A 21,314-nucleotide genomic window follows, 5' to 3' on the forward strand; every position below is an offset into this window, starting at 1 on the left:
TTAGTTAATTACTCAATGGAAACTGACCTTGCTCTTCATCAGACATATTTAAAGTAACTACCAGGATGCAGAGACTTTTTATGTAATATCATCTACAGTCAGGACATTTCAAGAGAAGAACTTGTATCAAATCTTGGCAAGCACTAAAAGGTGAGTCGGGAGCCACCCAGCACCCAGTCTCCCTCTAAAGATTGTTCCCAGAAAATTCAAGCTTGTCCAGTTGTTGGTAAGGTGAATATGCTCCATGTATGTATAGATGTTTGTGCAGATATCCACTCACAAGCTTACAGAGAGACGTTGAATGCACCACCTGTATATGGTAGCTTTGTTCTAGTCAAGTACAAAATGTATTGTCTTTCCTTCATCAAGCATGAAACTATATTATATATATATTTATTTATTTTAGCCAATTTATGGGGTGCTCAAGCAGCAGGATGAGGGACTTCTCTGACTTGTATGTAAAAATCCAAAAGGGAAAAGACCACTGGTTGGTCTTGATAAATGGTCCCATGGGTTTAAAACCTCGACCCTGTTCAGGGTTACTGCTGATGTGATTCTCTGTAGGTATTAAAAACAACTTTTTCACATTGGATTAATCGGTGAGTGCCCTTCTCTCTTTGAGATATATTTTATCGATGCAGATGTGTTCACATAAACCTAACCTCAATACAGCAGGTGGCATGAGACATCTGCCACGAGTGAGCCACCAGATCCCACGCTGCTTTTCTTGCGCCAAGGATCTTTTTCACACAAAATTGCTTTTTAGTTGTAAACGGATGCTCTGATTAGTTTGAAATGAGACACCTGTATATCTGTGTGCAACTGAACCTGTATTCAAAGCACAATGGCATTAAAGAAAAGCTGCTGCCTCTGCATCATAGCACTTCATAGGCAGATTCAGACTCAATCGCACACAGATATACAATATTGCATATCAAATGAATCAGTGCAGTCTATGGAAGTGGTTTGTCACATCCGCTGCGACTAAGATGCATTTTCTGGCCAAAAAGAAGCTTGACGCAAGTCGAGTCAGCCGGGACCCGGAGTGCCGAGAAGGACTGTTTGGCTCGACAGAAGCCACATGACATCTCTATATAGATACCTATCCCTTTTCAGACATACTGTATGGCGTGAGATGACTGGCGTGATTCCAGTGCTGAGCACTTTTTCCTCAATTTTGAGACTGCGTTTGCATTTAGAGCTCTAGGTATTTATGATTAGTTTCTTTTGTTGCAAAGGAATTGGTATAAAGTCACAGATTAAGCATACCAATTCATGGTGCAGGTAACTCGTATCAGCCCTGTTTTTTGCTTTTTTTTCCCCTAGATTCTAGAATGTGTGCTTTATCCTCAATTTAGCATCTTAGGTATTTAGGATTAGTGTTTTGGTGCGGCAAAGTCGCAGTCTGTGGCATGCAAATGGGGTCTATGTGGTGAGATTTGAGGATAAACATATAAACCCCCTTACGCTGGTAATATAGATGGAAGTTGGTACAAATTTTTTTTCCCATAAATACGAAATTATAAACGCATTTATTATCACATATATAATATACTGTAATATAATTCACTGACCGATCAGAAATTAAACCTAAAAATCACATACATTTTTTTTCATTTTTCTATAGAATAAAAATATTATAAAAAAAATTATATATAATTTAAAAAGATTTTAACTCTGGTCCCACTTTGATTAGTATAGTTGAAGGAGGTGAATCTTAAATTGCATGCTGATTCAAATCTATCAGCAGCATATATTTAATGTGACCACACAGCTCGTAATGGTTTTATAAGTCTTCAGATATCCTTTTACAGGTTGAGTCTCCAATATCCAAATATTCCGAAATACTGAATATTTTTAGCATGACTGAGATAGTGAAACTTTTGATTTTGATGGTTCAATGTACACAACCATTTTTTGAGCCACAAAATTATTGAAAATATTGTATAAAATGACCTGCAGGCAGTGTGTATAAGGTGCATATGATTCATAAATGCATTCTGTGTTTAGATTTGGGCCCTATTCCTAAGACATTTCAATATGGTATACAATTATTCCAAAATACGGAATATTCCGATATCCAAAATACCCTTGGTCCTAAGCGTTTTGGATATGGGAGACTCCTGTACTTAGTAAATATTCAAATGTCCTTATATAGGAAGTCCTGTAGTCTAAAAGACTGTAGCCGCAATCATTTTAAAATTTTAAATACAAATGTCTGTTGTGATAACTCAGATTTGTTCATAACTTGGAATACGCGCAAAAAGTTATAAGGATTCCACTTTAGGAGATCCAAATACCCCCTCTGAGTTGATAGAGGGAAGAGGGGAAAGGAAGGAGGCTAGATCTCTACAACAGGAGATTTTCCGACTAGTACCGGTCAGGTAATTGTGTCCTTTAGTTGGCAAAGGTATGGTCTCAGCCTCGACCTCACAGATAATTCCCGTCCAGCAATACAGCGCACGTCCGTTTCTCCGAAGCTCCAGACAGTATCAGCAGGTAAGTTGGCGTCACAAAAATATCCAAGGGTCCAAACCAGTGACTCGTTTCGCTCCGCTGATAGGGAGCTTTTTCAAAGACTCTTTGAAAAAGCTCCCCATCAGCGGAGCGAAACGTGTCAGGGGTTTCGACCCCTGGATATTTTGGATATCTGAAGATTTATAAATCATTACGAGCTGTGTGGTCACATTAAATATATGCTGATGACAGATTTGAATCAGTATACAATTTAAGATTCACCTCCTCCAACTATACTAATCAAAGTGGGACCAGATTTAAAATCTTTTTCAATTATATATCATTTTTTTAATTTTTATTATATAGAAAAAGGAAAAAAAATATGTATGTGATGTTTTAGGTTTAATACCAGTGAATTATATTACGGTATATATAATAAATGTGTTTATAATTTCATATTTATGAATTTTTTTTGTACCAACTTCCATCTATATTACAAGTGCAAGGGGGTTTATGTTTCTTCTAGTGTTAACACCTGGATCTGGGTGTAATTGTATGTGCAACCACAAGTACGTTAGCTCTTTGCTGCTTGATTACTGATAATATTTACTAGTATTCTACAATGAGATTTATTTTACTATTAGTGTCAGGTCATTCGGTGTAGTTGTTACTCTGGAGATTTGAGGATAGGTGTATGTGGACAAATTGTATATATATTGACACACACCTAATAAGGTGAAATTAAAAATGAAACCCGATTATACTTTATGAAGTGGTTTATTTGGAGTACAGTAATAAGGTCCAACAAAATCTTTAAACTGGATTTCATTCAGTCTTATCTTTGTAGTGACAGATTTCTCACATCAAACGATCTAATATATATATATATATATATATATATAAAAAATATTAAAATAATATGATATCATAGTATGTTCATATAAGGATTTTTTTTTTATAAGGGGATATAGTGAGATCCAAACAACAGAAAGTCTTATAATACCTTACTCTGTACTTTCACGTACCAGTTTCTTTTGTCCTCATAATGTAATATTCCATTTCCACTCCGTTAAATAATGTAAATGTATTTATTTGGATTCACAAAAATAGACAATAAACAAAGTGAAATGACTTGAGAACAATATTTTGAGGGCTCAAATTGAATATATAAATGTGGCTATATTCCACTCGCCAGGATGATGTTATATCAATCATAAACCAAAATGAAAAAGAACCCAAATATCCCCAAAAGTTCTCACCATTTGGTTATGATCACTGGTATAGAGCTGGAATGACCACATGAAACACCACCATACTGGATCATTTGATGTGAGAAATCTGTCGCTACAAAGATTAGAAGATGGAAGGAAATCCAGTTCAGTTTGTGAACTTTAAAGATTTTGTTGGGCCTTAGGATTGTACCCCTACAATGGAGTGCAAGGTTTCTATTAATATTTTTGTATGTGACTTTATACATCCAGTTTTGATAACGCTGGAATGAACCCTTAGCTCAGTGATTTTCAACATTTTTCAACTCGCGGCACACTGAACAAGATTTTGAAATTGCCAAGGCACACCATCAGTCCCTCACAGGAAAAACACACACACATTGGCCCCCATAGGAAAAAACACTCACACATTGGCCCCACAGAAAAAAAATAAAAACACAATGGCCCCCACAGAAAGAAAAACAATCACACTGCTCCCCACAGAAAAAAAAAAAATTACCAGCTGAGAAGGCTCACTGTCGTCCCTGTCTTGTGCCTCATCGGCTGGGGTTTCTCAGTCATACTCTGCTTCTAGCTCTGCACTGTGTGCTCAGTCAGTGTGCAGACAGGCAACGCAGCGTGCGTGACCTATGTCACGCCACCGCATCTCCATAGGTCCTTGAAAAGTAAAGTGAGCTCTGACCTCACGGCACACTAGTGTGCCCTGACACAGTGGTTGAAAAACGATGCTTAAGCTGCTCCTTTTCAGCACAAGGTTACACTTTTGTTAGATTTGTCTATTGGAGTAGCCTGGAGAAATTCTACAGAACACGTGAGTGGACACCCCCACAAGAACATGTAATTACTAGAATGCAAGTCCCTATGGAGATTATGTATAGACTGTATATGATACACACACGCAGATAGACACACACAATTTTATAATTTTAGATAACAAGGTTATACCCAATACAGAGCTACAATCCAACCAGTTGAAATAGTCAATATTGCACTTGATTTTGGTTTATTTTATAAATAGATTGACACCAAGACACACAAGGGATAACAAAACAAACAAAAAAATTAGATGCAATCTACGTTTCTTGTATTTGGTTTGGCTGTAACTAAATTGAGATAATTACATTTACGTAGCACTCATGATGACTATATTGCAGTAGTTCCCAAACTTTTTTGAGTCACGGAGCCCTAGAGTTTCAGCATTGTTTTCAGGACATCCCTAAGCCAAAAGTTTGTTATTGAGAAATTCAGACAAATGTAGTAAATTAGTAAAGTTCAGTTATGTGGTGGTGGACAGGTTTGCACTTCAGTTTGTCCACATATTTACAATACTTTGACCATAAATAATTAGATTTTATGCTGGACCACCATCCTGAGGCGGGATCGGTATGATGCATGGCCAGCGGTTCAATTCCCGACAGCGGAAGCCTGGCAGAGGTGAAAATCCCAACAGCTGCTAAGGTGAGTACAAACTACCCTAGCCCCCCCTAACCCTCCCTTAGGGGTACCTAACCCCCTTCTAAGTGCCTAAACCTAACCCCCCTCTCCCCACTGCCTAAACCGAAGTCTCCCTGCTGGGGGGAGGGGGGGTGCCTAACCCTAACCCCCCCTTCCCCTAGCCTGAACCTAACCCTCCCGGGGGGCTGCCTAACCCTGTGTCTCCCCCCCGGGAGCCCCTAACCCAAGACGGCTGTCCGCGCCTGGCTTACCTTCGATCAGGATGCCTGGTGTCATGCTCCCGGCATAGGTAAAATGACGGGCGTCGGGATTTCAACGCCTGTCATTAGACCCTTGCCGGGATTAGACAGTCGGGATGCCGACAGTTGGGATTTAGACCGTCTACATCCCGACTGCATACCCCTGAGGCACCCCTGCAAGTGTCCCGAGGCACCCCAGGGTGCCGTGGCACACAGATTGGGAACCACTGCTATATTGGAACTGTTAAATTTGCTTATTACTGAAAATTATTAAAGACATATTATTCAAACTGCTACAAGGAGAGGTATAGTGACAGTGAAGAGTATCACTCTTTTCAGTATTCTCATATTTTCTTTTCTTACATGATGGAATTATTGGGGAATTCAAAATAAAATTAACTCTATAAAGTTTTTTTTATTATTATTACAAATAAAGAACCACCAAGCAATTAAATCAGTGGTTCTCAACCTCGGGATACAGTCTAAAGATCTATAGAAAAAAGGTAGACAATATCTAGATAGACAACAGATGTTAGGGTGCCTACACACACATTGATATTTTACCCGATTTCGACGAATAGTGATGACAAATTGTGTAAAATATGCCCAAATTGTGTCCACTCATGATCAGGATGCCAATGCGCTTCCCTGCTTGTTGTATATCGCATCTCAAGATCTACCGTGCTGTAGGGCAGATTTGCCAATCCGGGACATGATGTGGTGCCGATCGTGAGTACTTTTTACTCACGATTCATTGTAAGTCGTGTATTTTGAATGACAGGACCCTGTACATGCCCATTCGACCATCTTGTGCAGTATCGTGGATAGAAGGAGAAGGACGCACGATTGAAGTCTGGATTTCTGCACTTTGTTAAGTATTGGTACTGTATTGATGCAGTACCAATATGTCCCACCCACCTATAAAACGCTAAAATGAGGCGGGCGGTGGCTGGGTCATGTATTATCCTCCCATGTCTACCAATGTGCGCCACCCACCTACCCACCAATGTGTGCCACCCATCTATAAATGCATGACCCAGCCACCGCCCACCAAAATGAGGCGGGCAGTGGCTGGGTCATGCATTAACCTCCCATGTCCACCAATGTGCGTCATCCACCTACCCACTCACTGCCCACCAATGTCACGGGCCACCTAATAAATACCTATAAAATATGAAAACACTCTAAATATAAAACTTCATAAATATATTACAACAAGATAAACAATTACATTGCAACAACATAAACAATTCTATTACAACAACATAGAATATATTTCAACAGCATAAACAAATACAGTATATTACCTTTGTTTATGTTGCTGTAATATATTTATGATGTTGTAATATAACACCATAAATAAATGTATTACAACAACATAAACAAACACATTGCAACAACAAACAAATTTATTACATCTCCATAAACAAAAATATAAAAAACCTGTAAAAAAAATAATATTAAAATACAATTAAAAACACATTAAAATCCTGTTGAAAAAAAAACATTAAAATATCCTTAAAACTGTACAAATAAACAACATTAAAAATCACAAAACAATTTACAATAATACTTAAAAATGTATATGTCCTTATTTTTTAATCTTCCTAGGAATGTCTATGGATAGTGAGCGCGAGTTTGTGACTGGATTCCTCGAGATCCTACAGTCCAAAGAATGTCTATGGCGGATAAGCTGCAGACAATACCATAAGTCTCAGAAATTGGCAGCTTTAGAGGCGTTGAGTACACAAAAAAGTTCATTGCGGATGCTGACCTGAAAACAGTCCGCCAGAAAATCCAGAACCTGCGTAAGGTCTAAGTCAAGGAGAAGAAAGTGGACAATTCAAAAAGCTCCGGAGCAGGCACCGACGATGTGTAATATCCAACGCTGTGGTACTATCACTTGATAAGCTTCATCAGCGATCAGGAGCCACAACGCCAGTCTGTTGTACTGATGGCCGAGCGAGAGGGAGAAGAGGCGGCAGTAGTGAGTGGACCGTCTGAGGAATTTTTGGTAAGTAGAGACACAGGGACTAATTCAGGGGCGCTCGCAAGCAGCCCGATGGTTGCCCACTGCGCATGCGCCACGTCTGGCATGTGCGAGCCCCGCTGAGCGACTGAAGTTCAGTCGCTATGGGGCTCGTAACAAAACGGGGTGGCTGTCAATGTTGTTTGACATTTCGCCCCGTATTGTGGGCGGGTTTGGGCGGTGGCCGGACAAATGCAAGCGATCCCTTAGGAACGCCTGGTGTTTGTAGGAGGGCTGACTGACATCACTACTGATGTCAGTAGTGGACTTCCTGCTGTATTAGAGCAGGAAGTCCACGCGGGCCTTGTGAAAGCCCTACCGTGGGGTCCTGTCGCAAGGCCGATGTTCGCGATGGTCTCCTGGCCGCTCGCACAAGCTGTGGGTGGTCTCCCACAGCTTTGCAAGCGGCGAGAAAAAAAAAATGGCAACAGACCCAGGAAGTGGCCAGCAGCTGCGAGCGGGTCTGAATCAGGGCCACAGTTCATAAAAAGAAAAAAAATTTAGATCACTCCCAATTGTCCACTTTAGTCAGTTATCTCACAGACAGTCCTCCTGCCATGGCGCCGCAACTGGTCAGGTGAAATAGGCCATATACTCCTCCCTCACTCCTTTGGCACATGCGGTTGATGTTGTTGAAATTGGAGGTGCAGACACTGATGTAAACTGGGCAATCTCCTCCGGATGTCCTGCATCTTCTGCCTGGTCAGGCCCCTCTGTGCAAATGGCTTCATCATATGTTCATGTTAGGCAAAAGCCTCGTCTGCAACGAAAACATAATTTAGGCCGTGCTGTGTTTCGTCCAGTGACGGCAAGTTGAGGGTTTTGTTGGTGAGTCTCTGGTAGAATGCCGTCTGTTTGAAGGACCCACCATCTGAAGCACGGCCATTCTTGCCAACATCCACAAACAAAATTTTGTAGTTGGCATTCGTGGTGAATGAGAACGATGCTGAAGAAGCCTTTATAGTTGTAGTAATATGATCTGGTGTTGGCAGGTGGGTTGATGCGTATGTGTTTTCCATCGATGGCTCCTCCGCAGTTAGGGAAATTCCGACGTTGTTCAAACTCTTCAGCGATGGTCTTCCACTCCTCCACGGTGTTTGGAAACTAGAAAAATTGTAAAAAATGGGTTAAAACATGACTATAATATTGTTTCTCCATTTTTTTTCCTATATAGACTTTCACCCAAGAGCCTATGTCCTCCACGCCGGACCTAAGTTTGATCGGGGACAGCGAGGTCGATACTTATTCCCCAGTGCCAACAACCATTCAACCCCCCCCATCATGTTCCACACCTTCCAAAGAAAAAAGAAAAAGCAGGGGAAAAAGCAGCAGCAATACTCAGAGCAGGAGGACATATTTCTGCAACAAGCGGAATGCATCCTGCAAAAACAGCCGGATGGCATTGATGATTTCACAGCGCATATCAACAGTAGAATGCATAAAATGGATGACCCAACAAAGATACATTTCCAAAGGCTCGTGTATGAACTATTAATATGGTCACTAAATAGTCATTTACATGGTTCAACTTACATTGCAGACCAACTTCTGTATTCACCTGCTCCAACCGCCTCCTTGAGGCCCCCACCAGCCCTGTTGGAGGTACTCCCCCACCCAGTACCCCACCCACAAGCCAGACTATTTATACTGCTCTGCTGGAGGTAGAGGAAGATTTGCCCCGTTATTCATAAATGTTAGGTATTTTTTTTATTATTATTATTGTTGCCTGTACTATCACCAAATGTTATCACTCCCAATAGGTGCTGTATGGTACACGGTGGTGATGACGCTGATTGGACAAAGATACTACTCACATGGCGCAAGTACAGATTGATTGAAGCCGGGGCCACAATCTGTACTTGTGCCATGTGTGTATTGGCCTGTTCAAACTGGTGTCTGACCCACCGTATAACATACAGCGGCCTACCTATAGGGATTGATAAAATTTGGTGATAATGCTGTTTTCTACATTCTATATACATAATGTAAAATTGATATATATATATATATATATATATATATATATATAAAAAACTCAAATTTTTTTTATGTAATACTGTGCAGTGTTATTGGCACAGTCTTGTTAATGTAGCCTTATTGGCTGACAACAAAGAGTTAAAAAAATAAAATAAAAAAATAAAACCTTTTTTTCTTTCACAAGAAACAAATGTGTAGTGTGGTTTTTTTTCTTTCTTACCTTGCAATACTGGTACTACAGCACTTTAACGATAGCCTTGCAGGTCTCCGGGATGATGACGCCCAAGGACTGAGGGGGGATGAGGGTCCCAAACTTCAGGTCTTCCAGTGACCTTCCTGTAGCCAGCTACCTCAGGGTAGACACCAGTCTCTCTTCAGCGGGGACTGCCCTCCGCCACTTTGTGTCCTGCCTCCGGATGTGTGGGGTCACCATACTCAGCAACTCCTGGAAAGTGGCGTCATCCATGCGCATGTAGTTGCGGAAGTCGTCCGGGTTGTTCTCCATGATCTCCATCAGCAGGGATATGTGAGAGCGAGTATTCCCTTTGCAGCAGCCACTCCTTGTTCCTGCATGCTCTCTTCCTCCTCCTTCGTTGGGCCCTCTTCTGGATCACCTTGACCCAAACTTGGGCGACCAACACTTTATACTGATAGGGATGCATTAGCACAGAATTCAGGAACAGGATAGAATGCAGTTAGCACACGCTGGCAGATAGAACACAGTAGAACACACTTTGTAAAGGCAAGCCAAATACAAAGCAGAGCACAGTAGCAATGTACAGGGTTCAGCAGGTATACACCTAGCCTCACTAGTAGCAGAGCAGAATGTACACAGGGTTAAAATGGCGCCTACTTTTTATACCCCCTATCTAACCCCGCCCATTATTTATATTTCCCACCAATTGTGAAGATACTCATGTGTTTTTTGGTAAACTCACGATCTATCGTGCACGGTCTCACGATTTGGACTTCCGACACGTTGCAGGATAGATCATTAGATCATGAATCAAATTGGCAGCTTTTTTTTACCTAATCCTGCTCACGACTGCCGGGGAGCTCCCGAGGAAAGTTCAGGGGAAATCGTACACAATGTCGGATCGTGAGCATATCGCTATGTGTGTAGGCACGTTTAGACAGTCAATAGGTCGACAGGGACAAAAGGTCAATACACTAAAGTTCGACACACTAAAAGTCGACATTTAAGAAGGTCGACAGGTACAAATGGTCAACATGAAAATGGTCAACACATTTTTTTGTTTTTTTATGGATTAGGGTTAGGCACTTACCCCAACGGTTAGGGTTAGGCACCAGGATGGAGGGTTAGGCACTTACCAGAGGATTAGGATTAGGATTAGGCACTAGAAGGGACGGTTAAGGTCAGGCACCTACCCTGACGGTTAGGGTTAGGCACAAAGAGGGAGGGTTGGAGGGTTAGGGTGAAGATTAGGGTTAGGAAAAAAAAAAAAAAAACCCGTGTCGACCTTACATGTAGACCTTTTGTGTGCAGGGACCTTTTGTCCCTGTCGACCTATTGTCTGTCTAACATCTGGGGTCTATCTAGACATTGTCTACCTTTTTACTGTAGATCTCTCAATCCACATCCCTTAAATTTTTCCCAGCAGGTTAGTTTTTCAGTTTTAAGGATTTGTGTCTGTGGAAGCAGGCGGGATAATTATGGGCCCAGAAAAATAGATGAACTCACCTGTGCATGATCAAAGAAATACACAAAACATGACCTGTTGGTAGTACTTGATGACTGGAGTTGAGAAACCCTGAGTTTAATAATTATGCATGCCTTGTTTTAATACATAGCAGATACAGCTTTATCTGCATTTACAACTGAGAGTGTAGATGAGCAAAGGTGGCAGAGGCTTACAGAAATATATACTAAGGGGTAAATTTACGAAGATGGGAGTTCCATTTCAGAAGTGATGTTGCCCATAGTAACCAACCAGATTCCACTTCTCATTTATCTAGCACCTTCTAGAAGATTATACCTGGAATCTAATTGGCTGCTATGGGCAACATCACCTCTTAATAGAACTCCCATCTTAGTAAATTTACCCCTAAATCTTTTGGCAAATTTTTATTTGGAATATTGACCAAATTTAACCAGGTTAATAATAAACGTAAATTTTCAAATAATTCTAGATTCTTGATGATCTTGTCTTTGCCTGGGCCACAGGCACATTTTTGTTACACTTATGTAATTTAAAAGTTTTTCTTTTTTACTTTGCTATATACAATATGTCATCACACAATAGAGAAAATAAACCTTCTCCCATATCCTAGGTGTGTTGTAGACCTCAGCAGGATTTCTTCCAATTGGTCTATATGTTGCTCTGTTCCTTCTACCCAAATCTTCCAGTCATTGAAACAGAGAAGCATTCCTATAGGTTTATGTTCTCAAGACTATGGATTACAGGGGAGTGGTCTTGAGACCAAAAAATAAGAGTTATGGTATAACATACCTTTGTTAACTCTTTTTCTTCAAGGTCCATGGGTCCACAGCCATTACGTTGGGTATGAATCCCGGTCACCAAACAGTTAATATAAACGAGCTCTCTGCTCCCAGGATGCACCGGGTTTCCTCCTCATATACCCCACCTCCTGCCTCAGGCAGCCAGTTCGTTACCAAGCTCAAGCAGGCAGAGACAAACAAAGGGTAAGAAAGAAAAGACCCATACTTACGAGTCCACACTCTCAAGAGAAGAAACTACGGAAAACCTCCCCCAGAACTACAGGTGCGTCTGGGTGGGTGTCCTGTGGACCCCATGGACCTCGAAGAAAAAGAGTTAACAAAGGTATGTTATACCATAACTCTTATTTTCTTCTTCGGGGTCCATGGGGTCCACAGCAATTACGTTGGGGATATGCCAAAGCACTAACCCTACGGACGGGGATTATCCTGACTCTCGGAAGAGAGGAGAACCCTACGTCCAAAGGAGGCATCCTGAGAGGCAAAAGTGTCAAAGGCATAAAATTTGACAAAGGTATGGAAGACCATGTGGCTGCTTTACATAATTGCTCAGCAGAAGCACCCCGACGGGCCGCCCATGATGGACCTACCGCCCTAGTAGAATGTGCCGTCACTGAATCCGGCACCCGCATACCAGCCTGTGTATAAGCCAATGAAATTGCCATGTGTATCCACCTGGCCAGAGTCTGTTTAATGGCTGGCCAGCCACGCTTATGACAACCATAAAGCACAAAAAGTGAAGTGAATCGGACTTCCTCCATTTGCGCGTGCGTTTAACATAAATTCTCAAAGCACGGACCACATCCAGGGAAGCCTCACCTTGTGAGAGACTTGTGCCCTGAAATGCTGGAACTACTATTTCTTCATTAATATGAAATTTAGACACCACTTTCGGAAGGTAAACCTTCCTAGTACGTAGTACTGCTCTATCTTGATGAAATATCAAGAACGGCTCCCGGAAGGAAAGCGCAGTTAAATCCGACACTCTACGTGCAGATGCCATAGCAAGGAGGAATACCGTCTTTGCTGTTAGCCACTTGATGTCTATTGAATTTAAAGGCTCGAACGGAGGAGCCTGTAAAACCTTCAGAACTAGAGTCAAGTCCCACGGAACAACCGGGGAAACGAAGGGAGGCTGAATCCTCAACACCCCCTGAAAAAAGGTCTTTATATCCGGTCTCAGAGCAATTTTATGTTGGAACCAGACTGAAAGAGCTGACACCAGTACCCTTAAAGAGGCCAGGCGTAGCCCTTTTTCCAGACCGCTTTGAAGAAAATCCAGCACTCTGGATATCAGGAATTTATGTGGATCATACCCTTTCAGGTCACACCACTGAAAGAAAGTATGCCAAACCCTATAACATATATGGGCTGAGGATGGTTTCCATGCCTTCAGCATCGTCCGTATAACAGACTCGGAAAACCCCTTTTCCCTGAAGACGGAGGCCTCAAGAGCCATGCCGTCAAAGATAGCCGATGAAGATTCGGGTACCAGCAGGGACACTGTAGCAACAGATCCGGTCTCAATGGCAGAAGCCATGGAGTGTCTATGGAGAGAGAGACCGTAGATCTGTGAACCAGTGCCGTCTCGGCCACGCCGGAGCTATTAATATGATGGTGCTGCCCTCTTGTTTGATCTTTCTGACCACTCTGGGCAGAAGAGCATATGGGGGAAACAGATATACCAGCTTGTAACGCCACTTTACTGTCAGTGCGTCTACAAACTCAGCTCTCGGATCTCTTGTCCAGGATCCGTACCTGGGAACCTTGTTGTTCCTTCTTGATGCCATCAGATCTATTTCTGGTAGACCCCACCTGTCCACAAGGTTCCGAAAAACCTGTGGATGTAGGGCCCATTCTCCTGCATTTATCTCTTGCCGACTGAGAAAATCAGCTTCCCAATTCAGGATTCCTGGAATGAACACGGCAGATATCGTGGGCAGATGAGTCTCTGCCCATACCAGGATTCTTGATACCTCTGCCAAGGCGGCCCGACTCCTCATGCCTCCTTGATGATTTAGGTAGGCGACCGCGGTGCGATTGTCCGACTGTATCTGCACCGACCTGCCCTTTAAGATTTCCTGAGCCTGCACTAAAGCTTTGAATATAGCTCTTAGTTCCAGGATATTTATCGGTAGCCGGCATCCGTCACTGACCACTGTCCTTGGAAAGTGTGTGACCCCGTCATCGCCCCCCAACCTTGAAGACTGGCGTCGGTTTTGACTAATGTCCAATCCGGCACCCAAAAGGGACAACCCTGCCTGAGATGCTTTGTCTGCAACCACCAGGTCAGGGACAACCGTACCTCTGGAGAGAGATGCAGCAGCTGGGACCTGATCGTGCGATGATCCTTGTTCCAGTGAGACAGAACGAATTGCTGCAGTGGTCTGGAGTGGAATTGAGCGTACTCCACCATCCTGAAGGTGGCCACCATCGATCCCAGGACCTGCATGGCTACTAGAACGGATATTTGCCTGTTGCGAAGCAACCTGCGTATTCGTGATTGTAGAGCAAGGATCTTCTCCTCCGGCAGATATATTCTCTGCACCACGGAGTCCAATCTTGCTCCCAAATGACACATCTGTTGTACCGGACAGGGTGACGACTTTTGCCAGTTTATGATCCAGCCGTGACTGTACAGACATGATACTGTCAGCCTCAAATGATCCTGTAACTGCTGTGGGGACTGCCCCAGCAACAGGAGGTCATCCAAGTAAGGAAAAATCCTGACGCCTTGGTGCCTGAGGCATGCCATCATCACTGCCATCACCTTGGTGAATACCCGAGGGGCTGTGGACAGGCCAAACGGTAGGGCCTGGAACTGAAAATGTTCCTCCCCTACTGCAATGAAGATATTTTTGATGAGCCTGTGTGATTGGGATGTGAAGGTAGGCATCTTGTATGTCTAGGGACACCATATAGTCCCTCTGTACCATTGCCAACACAATCGATCGCAATGTTTCCATCCTGAACCCGGGGGCTCGAACAAATTTGTTGAGCTCTCTCAGATTTAGAATAGGCCGGTATGAGCCATTCGGTTTCAGAACCAAGAACAGATTGGAGTAAAACCCTTCTCGGAACTGGTTCTCTGGCACCGGAATAACTACTTCTGATGCTAGTAAGGCAAGAATAGCCTTCTGAAGGGCCAAAGCTCTTTCTGAACCCACCTGCGGGTTTACACAAAAGAACCTTTTAGGAGGAGTCCCCCAAAACGTCAGGGCGTACCCTCGGGAAACAACTCCCCGAACCCAGGCATCCTCCGTCGTGAGGTGCCAGGGCTCTGAGAACCGAAGCAGTCGGCCCCCCACCCTGGGATCCCCCCGGGGGAGGCCCGTCTCATCAGGCCACTGGTTTATCCTGGACCCTAGATCCTGGACGTTTGTTCTGCCAGGGCTTCCTGGGTCCTGCCTTTCTTGGTGGAAATCTCGCTGAGGGCTGACCTTTGGCCTTGCCCTGCGGCCGAAACCCCCGAAAGGACGCCCTCCTCAATTTAGACGAGGTTGCTGATGGCAAACCTGCTGTCTTTGAGGCTGCCATGGAGGCTACAATTTTGTCCAATTCTGGACCAAAGAGAACACCTCCTGTGAATGGAAGGAATTCTAGGGCCTTTTTGGACCCGGCCCCTGCCCTCCAATCCTTCAACCAGAGGATCCTACGTGCCACCACGGACTCAGCTGAAACTTTAGAGGAAAGGATCCCTGCATCCAAGGCGGCATCACCCAAATAAGAGGCCCCTTCTCTAATAACGGAGATCATATCCAGTTGCTCCTTAGAGGCATCTGGTAAAGACTCCGTTAGAGTTTTGGCCCACTCCTCAATAGCTCTTGCTACCCAGGCAGTGGCTATAGCTGGGCGGGTGGCCGTTCCTACCAGCGAAAAAATTGATTTGAGACAAGACTCCAGTCTCCTATCCGTGGTTTCCTTAAGCGAAACTGCTGGGATTAGCAACGTGGTACGTTTAATCAGCTGTGCCACATGCGCATCAACTGATGATGGATTCTCCCAATTGGCACAGTCCTCTGCTGGAAAAGGATATAGAAGCGCCATTCTTTTAGAAGAATGGCTTATCTTATCCGGACGGACCCAGGCTTCCTCCATAAGTTCTGATAAATGTTCAGACTTTGGGAATTCTGCCTTAACCACTTTTTGGCGCTTGAACAGGGGGGCTTTCCTAAGCGGAAGATCCCCTTCCTCGATATTTAACACTGATTTTACAGCCCTTATTAGAAAAGGGACATCGGCTACTGGGAAATGATCATCACCCTCCTCGGAGCTAGACTCCTGCGAAAAGTCCTGTGCCTGTTCCTCCTTGGAGGAGGCACCCGAGTACTCACCCATGTAAGGCGGTACATGGCGCCTAGATTTAGGCTGCTTTGGCTTGACAGCCTGAGGCTGAAAACCCCCCGAGGATGATGCCATAAACTTACCAGCACCAGGGTCCATCCAAGGCGGCCACATCATGGGCATAGGATGCATCTGCTGAGGCAAACCCCAAACCGGTGTACCGGGGCAGCCAGCCGTTCCGCCACCTGAGCCATACCCTGAGAAAATGATGCCCAAGGAGGCTCAGTGCCTGAAACAGGCAAACTTAATTGGTGTGGTGGCTGTCTGAAACAGTTCCCACAAAGCCCATTTTGTAGAAAGTCCTGTGGGGACAAACCTGCCTTGCAGGCTACACAGGATATCAGCAACGGGACTCCCGCCACCTGACCCTCAGACATAACACTATGCCACTGGTTCTGAGTGTCCATGTGCTGCTTTCTACTCTCAACCCACACACCTGTAGCAAGGGAAGGGGAGAGACAGTGACAGTATACAGGAATTACAGTTCTTTTACAGAAGAAACAGTATCCATAAACAACAATCACATGTTATGCATAAATACTCTGCGAGCCATATGCATATAAGCTCCCACTACCATAATCAGCCTCAGCTTAGGTAGGATAGAGCCCTGTAAAAACCTAGACCAGCAGTAGGCAAGGTATACAGGGAGACTGCCCAGCATTTTTGTACTCGTCTGCAGGACTGCCCCAGCAGTCCCACTGTCTATGTGGTGAACACACCAAACAGGAAAAACTGGCTACCTGAGGCAGGAGGTGGGGTATATGAGGAGGAAACCCGGTGCATCCTGGGAGCAGAGAGCTCGTTTGTATTAACTGTTTGGTGACCGGGATTCATACCCAACGTAATGGCTGTGGACCCCATGGACACCGAAGAAGAAATTTCCTTTTTCTTTCCCAAATTGTGGTTATTTATAGAAGTGTTTGAAAATGTTTCTTTTAATAAGAAAAGAACAAATCAATTAACCATACACACTACACTAAATAATGTAAAAAATAATAAAAAGAAAAACAGCTTATAGAAACAGCTGAAATTTATGATGAAGTTAAGTAATATATACATACATATAAACATATAGTTAGATCTGTGGTATGGCTAGCCGGAATTAGGAGCTAGCAAGGAACATGAGGGCATGTGCGGTAAGACTCGGACCATTTGTTCAAATATGCTTATACATAATTAGAGTTAGAAAGTGTCTAATAGTGTAAAAAAGTAATAAAGCACAAATAGTGCATAAGTAAGGGGATGAATGGATCCACAACTTACCGTATATACTCGAGTATAAGCCGAGTTTTTCAGCACATTTATTGTGCTGAAAAAGTACCCCCTCGGCTTATACTTGAGTGAAGTGTAGCGCTGACCGGACGGAGTTCGGTCAGCGCTACACAGCACAAACACACAGCCGCCGGAGCCAGCAGCTGCGTGTTTGTTGTGTTTGCTGCTGCTCCCACTGCGGGAGCCATCTTCCGGCTCCCGCAGTGGGTAATGGGAGAGACGTTATGAGTAATGACGTCTCTCCCATGCAAAGCGGCCGTAGGAACTGTTAGCGGCGGGACCAGGAGCGGGAGTTTCAGGTAAGTGATTTTTTTTTTTATTATTGTTATTACGTCTCTCTCTACTGGGGGGGGGGGGGGGGACTACTGGGGGCACTACCAGGGGGCGATTAATACAGGGGGCGATTACTACAGGGGGAGATTGCTACAGGGGGCACTAAAAGGGGGGATTACCACTGGGGGAACTACATGGGGGGGTTACTACAGGAGGCACTAAAAGGGGGGATTACCACTGGGGGAACTACCAGGGGGTGGATTACTACAGGAGGCACTAAAAGGGGGGATTACCACAGGGGGTACTACCAGGGGGGATGACCACTGGGGGTACTGCCAGGGGGGGGATTACTACTGGGGGCACTAAAAGGGAGGGATTACCACTGGGGGCACTACCAGGGGGGGATTACTACTGGAGGCACTGAAAGGGGGGATTACCACTGGGGCACAACCAGGGGAAATTACTACTGGGGGCACTACCAGCTGCTGCCATTTCCCACCCTAGGCTTATACTCGAGTCAATAAGTTTTCCCAGTTTTTTGTGGTAAAAGTAGGTACCTCGGCTTATATTCGGGTCGACTTATACTCGAGTATATACGGTATTTTAATTTAGTCTTTTTCCTTTATGAAGTCTGATATGAGATGAAACTCGTTGGGCTGTTGCCGCTTCTCCTATGGACAGATAAGCTCATTTACTATTTATTTCTTGTACGTGTGATTCCTATTATTTGGCCGTCGTTGGATATAATAATTTAAAAAAAATGATATACTTACTAAATGTAGTTGAGAGTTTGTTGTTGTTTTCACTTTAGGACTGATTAGTTCCCAATATACAATTCAACTAATGCTATGTGCTCTACTGGATGTTTTTATGCGGTACACACTATGTGATATTTCTATGGTTATATCTTTTATATATATTGAACAGTTTGATGGTCACGAGACTGAAGAAAAACCCAATTAAGATAAGTGGTGGATCCATTCATCTCCTTACTTCTGCACTATATGCATTTTATTACTTTTTTACACTATTAGGAACTTTCTAACTCTATTTAATTATTGATTTTTAATGTGTTTTAACGAACACATGTTGCACTACAGTAAGCTGCCACTCAGTTATGTTTTATGAGGAGAGTTTTCTTTTTATATGGTTTGGTGTTAGTATTCACTATTGCGCATTTTACCTATACACCTGTGTATACCTTTTTCTTTCGCACTTTATGCTTATACATCTCATCCCATCTCCAAATTGATATAAGCAAACAGAGAAAAGATATTCTATGTAAAAGAAAAAGCTGAATTTGCTGGAACCAGCTGCTTCCTGGGGCATATTCAAAGAAACTGTCCATTTTCTCTCTTGCAATACCTCCTAGTATATCTCCCTAGCGCACCCTGCAGGTGTGGCTGGACTTGTAATGCAACTCACTCAAAAATAATTAATCATAAAGGAAACTAGTTTTCTGGAACCCTGCTTCAGTCAACCTAGATGTGCCCCCCAGAATGGGTTGTCAGGATCAAAGCTGGTGTCCACAAATCAACCCCAGTTCTCTCCCACCCAAGAGGGTCAGCAACAGAGTGTAATCAGTGCCAACTTGTTCCACTAGCAAAACATGTAAATGCTAGCTCACATCCACTGCCTCAAGTGAATCAATTGCGAAGCATGATAATAAACATGGAAGTGTGGGGGTTCTGATCCCCCCCACGCATGAGAACCTCATAGTGTTGCCAGTATGGTCCAGGGCCTTTTGTCCGTTGAGATGAGATAAAGCTGTCAACCTAATAAAATATTATAATTGGTATGTAAACTGGAGATTGATATAACACGTAAAGGAAGTTGAACTGAACAATCATTTTAATACGACTAACGTCCAGTAAGTAACAAGTGCAGCCTGTGCCATACCTGTATCTTTTGGCTTTAAATAATCCAGTTGTGGATGAAATATTCAACTCAGTGTAATCAGATGTGTTGCTAGCAACCCAAATGCCTAAATAATTCAAAACAAAACACCCACTGCAAGGGCATATGGGTGAGAGATTGCAAGTCGACCATCCTGGAAAGGCTTGATATGGGATTTGTTTAAATTTAATACACAACCCAGAAAAGAAACCAAAATGATCAACTTCTCCAGTGACGTGCAGTCAGGGGAGGCGACGCCTCACCAGTCATCCTCCAGAGTTTTGACTATAAAAATTATTAGAATACTACAGGGGTTCTCAAACTCTGGGCCTGATTCAGCTGAGCGCTCGCAAATGGGTCGATGATGGCCCAGAGCGCATACGCACGACAAAGCGGCTCAGTCGTGCGCATGCGCGAGACCCGGATAGCGACGGGCAATCCGTCGCTCCGGGTCTCGCACCAAAGGGGGCGTGCTGTCGATGTTGAGTGACAGCACGGCCCCTTTGGTGGGCGGGGCGAAGGGGGTGGCTGCCCAGATGGAGGCGTTGCCATGGGAAACTCTTACCGTTTGGGGGAGGCACCACTGACATCACAAGTGATGTCAGTGGGAGAGCTTCCGGCTCTGTTTGAGGCGAAAGCTCTCTGGGGCTTGCGGCCACGAGACCCTACCACAAGGGTCTCGTCGCAAGCCCAATATTACTGTTGAGAAAGAGAACCAGGGGAGGCTGTCACATTTGCCTCACTGAGGGGGGCGTGCGATGAGCCAGAGCTGATCGGGAGCTGGCCCTGGAGCGCTTGTAAAGTAGAGATCTGGAGGGAGGCTCCATCTCCAGTTCTCACAGCTCTCACTGACGGTGGCTGGCTGGGTACAACAACACAAGTTTCCTCTCACCAACAGAGCCATACCGCACAAGGGTCCCAATTCAACCGGCTCTTGGGGGCTCCCCAGTCAGGGACTGCTGGCAGGAAATTGGTATGAAATACCGTCGGCCGCATGGCCGGCGGTTCGATCCCCGTCAGCGGCAGCCCGACAGAAGCAGAGTGTGACGCAGCGGAAGCCCGACAGCACTGGAAATCCCGATCGTGGATAGGTGAGTATCCACTAACCTCCCTAACCCTCCTTAGGGGTGCCTAACCCTAACTTCCCCCCCAAGTGCCTAACCCTAATCCCCCCTCTAAGTGCCTAACCCTAACCACCCCCTTCCCCGCTGCCTAAACCTAAGTCCCCCGGGGGGGTGCCTAACCCTAACCCTCCCTCCCCCTAGCCTAACCCTCCCTCCCCCTAGCCTAACCCTAACCCTCCCGGGGGGGGTGCCTAACCCTAAGTCCCCCCCCGGGAGCCCTAAACCTAACCCTCCCCCCCGCGGCTGTCCGCTCGCGGCGCCCGGCATCACTACGATCGTGATGCCAGGCGCCGGTCTCCCGGCGTCGGGGAAATGCGGGGGCGTCGTCTTCCCGATTGCCTCCAGCTGGCAGCCACCTCTTCCGTACACACACGATCCCAGGAGCAGCAACCAGAGCAACTAGGGAAGGAGGCTGAGGAGCTGCTCAGGAGGCATACTGTCAACTGGAACAGCAGCAACACCAGGTCAGTGTTCCCATCCCCCCAGCCTAGTCATCCTATACCCCCAGCCAGTACTCCAACCAACTCACTGATCTTCCCA

The 21,314-nt window shown here is 44.6% G+C and overlaps 2 protein-coding genes across 4 annotated transcripts in view; one reads left to right on the top strand and one right to left on the bottom strand.

The window, feature by feature from the left end:
* AVEN (apoptosis and caspase activation inhibitor) overlaps window positions 1-21,314 on the bottom strand; it is a 584,468-nt gene that overhangs the window by 520,411 nt on the left and 42,743 nt on the right. The window lies entirely within an intron of this gene.
* The window catches only part of CHRM5 (cholinergic receptor muscarinic 5), a 246,500-nt gene that overhangs the window by 161,382 nt on the left and 63,804 nt on the right, over window positions 1-21,314 (top strand). The gene's annotated exons all lie outside the window — the stretch shown is intronic.

This window comes from Taudactylus pleione, unplaced genomic scaffold, assembly GCF_031769625.1.
Source record: "Taudactylus pleione unplaced genomic scaffold, aTauple2 ptg000707l, whole genome shotgun sequence".
Lineage (NCBI taxonomy): Eukaryota > Metazoa > Chordata > Amphibia > Anura > Myobatrachidae > Taudactylus > Taudactylus pleione.